We start from the raw sequence: 11688 nt of genomic DNA on the forward strand, positions 1-11688 counted from the left end.
TCCTCTTCCTCCTCCCCCTCCTCCTCATCTTCTCCCTCCTCCTCCTCTTCCTCCTCCTCCTCATCCTCATCTTCTTCCTCTTCCTCCTCCTCCCCCTCTTCCTCCTCCCCCTCTTCCTCCTCCTCTTCTTCCTCCTCCCCCTCCTCCTCCTGCTGTGTTGTCCTCCTCCCTCATCTCCAGGAGGAGCCTTCTCATTGTTGTTTGTTTCCCACTTTGTATTTCCTGTATCTTCCTAGTTCCCCCCACACACACATACACACAAATTCAAATGGAAAGCTAAAACTGTTCATTGTTTCTGGAAATGTCTTTTAGGATGTAAAAAGAAAAGAGTGGGAAGCCAGAAGCTCCTGCACCATCTTTCCAGCTCAGGGATTTGGGGTTGGGGTGGGGAGGGGCTGCTAAGGATGTCGGTCAAAGGGTACCTGAAATAAAATGTCAAGTGTTTAGTGTCTAATCTACTTTCACTGTAACCAAAGCCACACGGAGAGGGAAGGATTTATTAGGCTTACACCTCCGGATCACAGGTCCACCCTTGAGGGAAGTCAGAGCAGGAACTTAGAGAGCTCAGAGTAGAACCTGGGAAGAAAAGCTGCCTGCTGCCTTGCTCTGTGACTCCTGTGCAGGGTGTGCTCATGTGGTTTTCTTAAATAACCCAGGGCTACCTCCCTAGGGATGGTACCATCCACAGGTATGAATGGGGGCCTCCGACAACAATTATAATCGTAGAACACTGCTGCAGCCCAATCTCCAGTTAAGCTTTCCTCCTCCCAGGAAACTCAAGGTTGTATAGAGGTGACAGGAAACGCTAATCAGGATAGTGTTGCTAATGGTCCAATGTGAATTTGTAATAGGTTGTTCTGTATTACTATCATAAGCAGCATAAATGCCGTGATCAAAAACAGCCTGGAAGGAAAGAGTTTATTGGGCTTATGCTTTCTGATCACAGTCCATCCTTGAGGGAAATCAGGCCGTGAACTCAGGCAGGAACCTCGAGGCAGGAACTGAAGCAGAGACTGTAGAAGAATGTATGCTGGCTACTTTGCTTACCATGGTCTGCCCAGCCTGCTTTTTAATACAACTCAGGACTACCAGTGCAAGAGGACCCATGTGGGCTGGGTCCTCTCGCTTCATTAATCAAGGACCCCCCCACCCCAACCCCACAGCCTTGCCACTGTCCAGTCTGATGGAGGCATTTTCTCACCTGAGGTTCTGTCTTCCCAGATGACTCAAGTTGACAGACAATCAAAACAACACAGGATTGTCTCACCCCACACTCAACACTTAAGAATAACAATCAGTTATAAAATGTCCTCATTTCTTACTCAAAGCATGAGAAAGACACACACAGCAGTGGGTCTACATATGACGGGAGGCTGAGATGCCAGCAAGGGAGAAACAATAACATGTTCTCCGTATAAAAATGACCAGAAGAGAGTTATATTCAATTTTCCCAAAGATGAGATTTGAAAAGAATAATGTTTGTCTTTAAGCCCCCTACTGGAGAGGCAGAGGCAGGTAGATCAATGTGAGTTTGAGGATAGCCTGGTTTATACAGTAAATTCCAGGCCATCCACGGCTGTGCAAGAGACCTGTCTCAAAATAAACAAACAAATAAAATACAGTAGCTATTTGTAGCTTTATTCTCAATTCAACTTTAAATTAAACACATACTTAATTTCTTCTAAATAAGCACAAAAGCCGGGTGGTGGTGGCGCATGCCTTTAATCCCAGCACTTGGGAGGCAGAGGCAGGTGGATTTCTGAGTTTGAGGCCAGCCTGGTCTACAGAGTGAGTTCCAGGACAGCCAGGACTACACAGAGAAACCCTGTCTCGAAAAACCAAAAAATAAATAAATAAAATAAATAAATAAATAAATAAGCACAAAAGACCACAATGATTCACTTGTAGCGGTGTTAGGCCTTGTAAGAGATTAATACTTGCTTGGATTTTATTCTTCTGTCATTGGTACACCTTCTCGGCAATGCTGTGCCTCCGGAGTTTAGACCCCAGGCTTCCAAGGACCACACTTCAGATGCTCCTGTCATTCACGGCTATGCCACAGAATGCCACTGTCATGATTTTACAATAATAAACTTGTACTTTAATTGACTTGAATGACAAAAACAATGAAGATACAGTCTGGGTTTTTTATAAAAATAAAAATAAAAAAGCTCATGGCAACTGTTAAAGGCTCAAAGTTCAAATCCTATCTTACTTGCTGTGGCTAAATGTCCCAGTCACTTTAAATCAGATTTTGAACAATAAATGAGATTTCCTAGCAATGACAAGCCAGTGTCAAAGCTATACAAATTGTTTGGGGACAGATTTAAAAAAAAAAAATGTGAACACCTACAAATGCCCAGAACAAAGGCTACAGAGAAGTAAATTCTTACCAGAGGTTTCTGTGCTCAGTGGTGAAGTCAGATGCTGTATTTATAGACTTCAAAGACACCTGTGACACAGTCCTCTAATGGCTGGTGAATAATACATTCTCTAGTATTTAAAACTCACTAAAATTGCTTTTAATGGTGCCAGTCTATTTTTGAAATGTGTTGTATAAGTCAAAATTGCTTCTGTCCAATATGAGTCATATTAATGCAACTTTTGTGCTTATCAGCAATTACCAGTGTCACAGAACAAGACCACCATGACCTGCTCTGGGAGCTCAGAGTACACTCAGTGTATTAAAGCTATGTGTGAGCTTCCCTCTCTCTTCTATAGGACAGTGAATTATCCCAGAGCACACACTTGGATAGACTGTGAATACTAGTTGCACTAAGAAGTGATTCTCTGGGGTGAGGTACAGCAGGAGCCCCAGAAGTCAGCATACTTCTGTCAAGAGATGTTGTGAGCTGGGAATAAAGGCTGGACTTGTGGTGGGAAAGAAGGCATACTCAGTGTAGGGTGGTTTGAATAAAAATGGTCCCCATGGGCTCATATATTTAAATATTTGGTCCTTGGTTAGTGATCCTGTTTAGAAAATGATGAGGTGTGCCACTGGGGGTGAGCTCTGTGGTTACAAACGCCCACACCAGGCTCAGTGTCTCTCACACTTCCTGTTGCCTGTAGATCATGATGTAAGTTGTCAGCTACTGCTCCAGTGCCATGCCTGCCTGCCTGCCAGCACACTCCCTGCCATGACGGTCATGGACTAGTCCTCTGAAACTGTAAGCCAGCCCCAATTAAATGTTCTCTTTCATAAGAGTTGGCGTGGTCACGGTGTCTCTTCCCAGCAACAGGACACTGAATAAGACACTAAGGAAGAAGACAAGAGACCAGGAAGACTCGCTCTTCCTACCAGCAGTCAAGCAGAGTCCCAGCCCTCAAATACCCCAGGCTGATCCAGTGGTTCTGTCTCCTTCAGAACCTTGATGAATATGGTAATGCTAATCCCCAGTGTGGAGGCCATAGGAGGTGGGGCTCCTGTGAGGGGACGGCCACAAGGACACTCATTAGTGAGATCAAGGCACTTATAAAAGAGACTCCCAAGGTTGTCTCATCCTTTCTACCATGTCAGGACACAGCAAAAAGGTGCCATCTATGACCAGACAGGAAGCCTTCACCAAAAACTCGGTTGCCTTAGTCCTGGGCTCACCAGCCTCCAGCCCTGAGAGAAATAGCTTCCTGTTGGAGATACTACTAACAGTGTCTGGTTATATTTTGTTTAGCTGTGGTCTAGAGGGCTTAGGAACATAAAGGGGTGTTAAGATTTACTGACTAGACGAAGGAACCTTGACACTGGTGTTCTTTGTGTTACAGAATTAGCCATGAGCCATCCCAGCAGCTGAGGAATGGGCTGTTTTATTCTCCAGCTAGCAGGCTGGCAGAAGGGAGTGTCAGGACAGCCGTGCTTCTGAAAGACAGACGGGGGTTCCCTCTGCCTGCTCTGTCTGGCACGCCTCAGCAAGAAACCAGGCTGCTGTAAGCATGTAAGACATGACTCCTTTGTCCCAGCTCTCCACATCCGCTGGACATACGCTGGAGTCACAGGTCGCAGTTCATCTAAAGTAGAGGCAGCTCTGAGAGTGTCAGTGTGACTCATAAGACCGAAACACAAACGGGTTGGATGAGTGTTATCAGGTAATAAATTTATAAGCTTTACTCAATTCAGGATATTGGTTGCCTAAGCAACAGAGAGGTTAAAACCACAATAAATTATGATTGACCTTATGCAAACAGAGTGGTTATTGTTTTACAATAGGGAATTATCACCCTTGCTGTTGGCTGCCAAACACAGTTCAGCATGGAAGAAGTATTAAGTTCATATCAGCGGAAAAGAAAATGCCTCAAGCAAGGTCCAAGGTCCAAGAAGACTGTGGTCCTAATTTCAAGCAGTGTCAGACAGAAGCCCCGCCTCCAGCCCCGCCTCCGGCCCCGCCTCCAGCCTCACGTAGCCTGGCCTCCAGCCTCGCCTAAGCTCCAATAGTAGTCCAGTCCAGTCTGCTGCCTTTAACTGTGTAGCTTCGTCAGTGGCTCTTTGCCTCTCTGAGCCTCAGACTGAGTCCTACCAGGAAGTGCATGAGATCCATGAGTTGACATTCATAAACATACCCTGGACGCTCTGCAAAAAAGGTTCTGCTATCACTAAAAGATAACAAAAAGCCAGTAAGAGCCTGGGCCTAGTGGCACAGACCTATAATTCCAGATACTTAGAAGACTGAGGCAGAGGGATTGCAATTTAAAGCCAATTTGGGTTAAACGGTAATTTCAAGGCCATCCTGGGAAACTTATGTAAACCCTGTCTCAAAATAAAAAATAAATAAAAATGAGCATTGTGATATACAGTTCAATGGTAGATTACCTGTCTATTAAATGGCACGCTTTAGGTTGACTCCTCTAACACACACACACATGCACACACACACACACACACACATGTATGTGCACATGCAAACACACATGCATGCAAGCACACACACATAAGCACATATTAGCTGTTTGGATGAGTGAAACTCTCTGGGATGGGAAGATGAAGTCAGCCACTTGATTGGTGTCTACCTTCTGAGCCATGTCTGTCCTCTTTGGTCTTCCTTATACCTGTCTCTGTATTCTACATCTGTCATAAGAGGGAGGAGAAGGTAACTGGACCGGCTTTCCTACTTATCTGATTGCTTTGTGTCACTGCCATCCACACGTCTGCTAAATAACCAATGCATGTATGCCCTAACTCCCTCCAGATAAAAGGCGGATGTCTGCACCCCACGGGGCCGGTGAGTTCTGTATTAAACCTGTGTGTAAGGCTCACAGCCTCTGTGTCTTCCTCATCCTCATCTTCCTCCTCTCACAATGAGCCCTAGCCTAACAAGGATCCTCAGGTTTTGTGGGCAACCAAAGCAAGCAAGTTGTTCCTGGACCCTTTCTCAAAGAGCTGGTGATCTAACTGAAGGCATGAACAGTGCAGGACACGGGCAGTGCCCCATCTCTGCTGCTGCTGGGCAGAAAGAACTCACATGGGAACAGAAGAAAGGAGAGAAGGAGAAATGAAAATAGGGAGTGAGGAATCACACGCAGGAGTGAGTTTCTGCATGAGAGACAGCTAGAAAATGAATCAAAGACTGGAACACAGCCCCAAGTTTCTAACGACTCAAATGCCAGCATCTTGGAAGGCCATTGTTATAAGTGTTAACAAAATTCGTTTAAAATGAAAACATTGTTTTAAATCTGGGTTCTGGGTCTAGAGAAACCGCTCAGCGGTTAAAACCGCGTTTCCTTGCTGCCATTAGGAAAAAGAGTTTGGTTTCTAGCATCACAGTAAGGCAGCTTACAACCGCCTGTAACTCCAACTGGGCAGCTGGTATTTCTGGTCTCTGTAGGCACCTGCACGCATGTGCAGAGGCCCATACACAGATCTGTACACACAGATAAAATACAAGAAATGTTTTAAAAGAATATATATTAATATATGTTTTTTAAAATGGGCCAATTAAGTGACTGACTCCATCTTCCTACCCCAGAGCATGAAGGCTTATAAACCTAACACCCAGGCCACATGTTCTACCAGCTGCTCAACACCCGGTGAGGTACCAGCAGGGTCAGTGAGCAAAGGTGACCTCTTACCTTTCTGAAGTTTGCCTTCCTGAGCTATGGAGTCTTCTCTACTCCCAATAACACTGTTTGGGAGACACAAACTCAATCCCTCATCATGTGGATTTGATTAAAAACTCTCATCTTCAGGTCTGATCAAAAAAGTCAATGCATGAACACACACCCACATAACTAGCATGTCAATCAGAACAGGGCTAGCAAACGCCCAGCACTCCAGGAAGCTGCCCCTTGGTCCTTTCCACTCAGGCCCACCCTCCTCCAAAACATCTAATTCTATTACTGAGGTGAAACTGTGTCTATTTTTTACATAGAAGCAATCAGATAACTGTGTTCTTTTCATTCTGGTTTTTAAAACCCAAAGCAACGTTCATCCTTGTCACGTGCGCCAGTAGCTTTCTCCTCTTTGTTACTGAATACAATTTCACTAGACGAATGTGCCATACGTTATCTGTTAATAAACACAGAGGTTGCTTTCATCTCTCATGATATGAAAGAAAAGGCTACTGATGCAAACACGGAGAGACCCTCATGTGTGTGTGTATTCTCACTTCTCCAGGCTATACGTGTGGGAGTGCAGGGTTTGCACCTAAGCTTACGTGTGTGGGATCTTTCTAGAGAATGGTCACGTAGTTCCTGCCAGCCTGTCTTACTGTGTTGCCTTCTGGGCAAGAATAAAAGGAACTCCAACTGCTCTACATTCTTGCCTACATTTGTTAAGAGCACCTTTTAGAACTCCCTCTCTCTCTCTCTCTCTCTCTCTCTCTCTCTCTCTCTCTCTCTCTCTGTGTGTGTGTGTGTGTGTGTGTGTGATGTATATGCATCTGTGTATGATGGCACGCATACACTTGCACACATGAGCAGAGGCTAAAGGAAGGCATCCTGTCTGACATGCACTATGTAATTATTATTACTGTTATTATTATTCGAGACAAAATTTTTCACAGAACCAGAAGCTTACCACTTATTGTAGCTATGCTGGCTAGCCTACAAGCTCCCGGGGAGTCCCCCTATCTCTACCCCTCCAGCCTTGCTAGCTTTGGGTGAAGGTGTTAAGAGTTTAATTCCAGTCCCCTTGCTTTCACACTGTCCTCTTACCCATTGAACTGGCCCTCGTATTATCATCTGTTATAAATGCACTGCTCTGACCTCTGTTTCAGCTTCCACTTGACCGTCTTCCGCCTTGGCCTCTCCAAATGGCCTTCATTTAAACATATACCAGTCATTGAATTCAGGAGTGTTGTAGCTTCAACGTGAAAAGCCTCCCCCCCCCCTTAGGCTGACATGTCTGAACACTTTGTCCCCTAGCTAGCATTGCTGTTTGGGAAGGTTGTGGAACCTTTGGGAGGCGGAGCCTTGGTGATGGATAGTGCCCCTGGGGATGGGCATTGACGTTTCATAGCCCAGCCTCATTTTCTGTCCACTCTCTGCTTCCTCTTCCTAGATACGAGGAGGTGAGGCATCTCAGCTGACGACTCCTGCCACCTCGGGACTCCTGCCGCCATGCCTTCTCTTCCATGATGGGCAGTGCTGGCTCAAAGTGTAAGCCAAAATAAACTCTCCAGTCCTAAAGCTGCTCTCGGGTGCTTTAGCCTCGGTGATGAGAACAGAAACGCACGCACGGGCCTACTTTAGTCTCGGGTGGCATCATCTCAATTAATTACATTAGCTATAGTTACTTAATTGCAAAGACTTTATTTCCAAATAACATCAGGCTCTGTGGTTGTAGGAAAACAGGAATTGTAGAAAACAGGTGGTAAGGGGCACTTTCAATCCAGTACACTACTCTTTAATACGCTCTACTTTGAATTTGTCCTGAATAAAAGCTGGAAAGACAGCTCAGCTGTCAAGGAACTTGAAAACTAGAGTTTAGATGCCCGGTGGGTGTGATGTCTACTTCTAATCCCAGAAGGCTAGCTTCCAAGACCAGCTACATCAGCTACTCTGGGTTTGACTGAGAGACCTTGCCTCAGTGAATAAGGCAAAACAATTGAACAATTAAAGACAATTATTCTCCATGTGCATATACGTGTCCATACACATGTGCATCCACACACATTAAACATGCATATACATATCACACACACATACACAAGACACATACAGAGACATACATACAGACACAGAAGGGAGAGGGAGAGAGAGAAAATAAAAGCACGGGATTTTTTTCTTTCTTTAAATCATTGATTAGAACAGTGCTAGGTGTTAACAGATTCTAAATGGGTACTTGCTGAACCAAGACAGTTCATAAAGTGTGTGAAGACCGAGCAGGGAGTGAATAGAGGTGGAGGCAGGGAGCGTCCTTGAGCTCTGGTATTCAGGGTAGAGAAGTGAGAGAGATGAGGCAGGACCACAGAGAACCAGAAGGAGCCTGCAGAGAGAACAGGGTGCCTTGCCGCTAGGAGAGTGAAGAGTTTCAAGGCAAGTCATCCGTGACTGACAGGTGCGCCGAGGGGAAGCACTGACGACCTTGAGGAAAGCCACACTGATGGAGCGTGAGGCAAATCAGGTCAAGTTTATAGGAAACAGAGGCCAAAGCGCAACTAGGTAGGCTCAGCGGTTGTTGGCAGATGTCTACACACAGTGTGCCATTACTACCTTCTCTTTGCTTCACTGGGTCACTTTTCATATTTTTAAAAAAGATTTGTTTGTTTTACATGCACGATTGTTTTCCTGCATGTATGTTTGTGCACTACATATATGCCTTGTGGTGACAGAGGTCTGAGGAAGGTGTCAGATCCCTTGGAATTGGAGTTGAGAAGAGTTGTGAACCATTTTGTGGGCCCTCTACCAAACCGGCAAGCACTCTTCTCTGAGGGAGCTCTGACAGAGTACTCCTGCTAAGGTGGTGAGCATCTGGTGGCTTTAAGGAAAACAAAATCATACCACCTTAAATGTAATGCTAAGCTGTCTGGAGCACTTAAGGTGGACTTTCTGCTTTCTAACTTGTTTTTGCCCACTCCCTAAGCTGTAACTGTGTCCCGAATATTTTAGAAGTGAACAAAGATGAATGCAACGAATCACTAGTTCCCATGTCTCAAGGTTTTGTGCAGGATGTAGACAGTCTTTATAATTTACTTAACTAAGGCTTTGTCATCGGTTTTGGAGTTGTTTCCAACCAAACTCCACTGTTGGACACTTTGATTGCTTCCAGTTTTGGCCCTAGCACAACCACATCAGAAGAACTGTGTGAAATCGCCCAGCAGAATCAGGATAAGCAGATGAAAACCAATTACAAACCATGACCATGGTACACGGGAGCGAAGCAACCGGAGGGATTCTTTTAAAATACACAACATTTCTGAAACAATTAAAAAGTTTTTTTAATGCCTATAGGGGAGAGAAAGAGAAAGAGAAAGAGAGAGAGAGAGAGAGATAGTGGAAGGAAGGAAGGAAGGAAGGAAGGAAGGAAGGAAGGAGGAAAGAAGGAAAGAAAATTGTTATTTGAAATATGTGGTGGTTAGACATTATTTCTTTTCAAATAGATGATTTTTTTGCTTTTGAAAAATGATTAATAACTCAACTGCTTTTAACAAACTTACGTGCCTGTCCCCTGCTGTGCCACATTACCACAGCATTCAATAAAGTAAACTGAATGTTCTTCTTTTGAACCTGGCCTTGATTAGCTGGGTTCAGGTGCATACACGTGTGCAGGTGTGTGTGAGCCTGACTCATCTCAACCTATCCGAAAGTGATAAATCAAGCCCTTCCTCTCATGATTGAACCTGAATCCCGTACTATGTTACACAGAGATGCTCAGGGGATCATTTGGGTCCTAGAATCTGACAAGTGCCTAGCACATAACAGAAGTGGAAAGATACTTCAAAACCAATTCATTTCCTCCTCGCCCAGCCTCTCTACAGACTACTGAGAGGACTCTTTTTAGGTATGAGTCTCAATAGCCAAGGTCCTTGTCAAAGAGCCCGCCACCTTACCTCTACCTGTGATGGCTTTATACTGACTTTTTGTGGTCCTCTGAAACATGATCAGTTCTTGTCCTATATCTAAGAGTGAAAACAAAACCCAGCAGCAGGTTTGTTAGGAGGCTTGTTCCCAATACGGAGAATAAGTTCCCTTCTGGTCCCTAAAGCAGGTCCTTGGGTTCTTTACAATTACAACATTAGATTCACCCCATGTGAGAATACAAGCACTCGTTACCTCCTCTGGTAGGAACAAAGGTGAGACTCAACCCAGGCAAGTCCCTTAGGATGTGCTCCCTCCTGTTAGAAAGGTACAGCCTGGGTTATTCTCGGATTAGCTAGCACTGCTTTCTCTTATGTATGCGTCTTTAGCTGAACCATCTTCACCAGCCCATTTTATCTCAATCCCTTTATAAAAGTAGGTTTTGAACATTGTGATATTCCAACCCTGAGCATCTACCTTAAAGGACACCCACTTAGTCACAGCACTGTGGCCACACCAAGAAAGTCAACATGAACTCAGTATCTAATGTACATGCCAGATTTCTAAATGTGTCTTCAGAATGTTTTAAAGCTGGCATAGAAGTGCATTCTGTAGTACAAGAACTCAGGAGTTGAGGCAGGAGGATTATGAGTTAAAGAACATTCTGGACTATTAAGTTCTTTAAAAACAACAGCAACAACAACAACAACAAAGTATCAGAGATGGAAAAATTCAGGAGTTAAGAGCACTTTCTCTCGAAGAGGACCTGGGTTCAATCCCTGGTACCCACATGGTAGCTCACAACTATCCATAACTCCAGTTCTAGGGGACCATATGCCTTCTTCTGTAGACACCGGGCATACACATGGTACACATTCATACATTCAGGGAAAACACTCATTCACATAGAATAAAACAAATCTTTTTTAAAAAATCATAAAAATAAACTGTCGGCTATGGCCACCATGTCTATGCACCAGCAACCTGACGGGTATGCTGGTGCAAGCACCTGCTAGCACCACTTCTCACTGGGGGTGAGATGCACTGCTGATAATAAAATCTCTGGGGGCCACAGACATGACTTGGTGGCTAAGAGCACTGGCTGTTCCTCCTCAAGACCAGGATTGGATCTTCACGGCACCACAGCCTGTAACTCCAGTTCCAGGGGATCCAACATGGTGCACAGGCATTCATTCATGCAGGCACAGCATCCATACATATGAAATTAAAAAACTGTTTTTAAAAACAAGGAGGGAGGGAACTAGTTGATAAGATTCGGGCAGGAAATTCTTCACCCAGCCATTGAGTCATCTGGCTAGTTTTAAAGTAATAAAACCGTCTAGTGTTTTCCATTCGAGGTGCTAAGGTGGGCAGGAGGAGAGAGAGGACAGCCAGGGCAGTAGTTGGTGGCCTGGCGAGGCTAGCCGTGAGGGGCTGGGGGAGCAAGCACAGCTCCTGGGGAAAACGGTCAGCTGGCTGAGACAGGGCAGCTGTTGGCGGAACTAAGCTGAGAGTGCAGCCCTGGACAAAGGAGCAAGCATGCTTTTAAAATTACATACAACATGGATGCACACATACACACATGCATACATACACACACATACATAAACACACACATGCATACATACACACACCACACATACACACTTGCATACATACACACATACACACATGCATACATATACATATCACACATACACACACATCATGTACACACATATGCATGGATACACACATGCACAT

Source organism: Grammomys surdaster, unplaced genomic scaffold (genome assembly GCF_004785775.1).
Source record: "Grammomys surdaster isolate TR1022 unplaced genomic scaffold, NIH_TR_1.0 257, whole genome shotgun sequence".
NCBI classification, from domain to species: Eukaryota; Metazoa; Chordata; class Mammalia; order Rodentia; family Muridae; genus Grammomys; species Grammomys surdaster.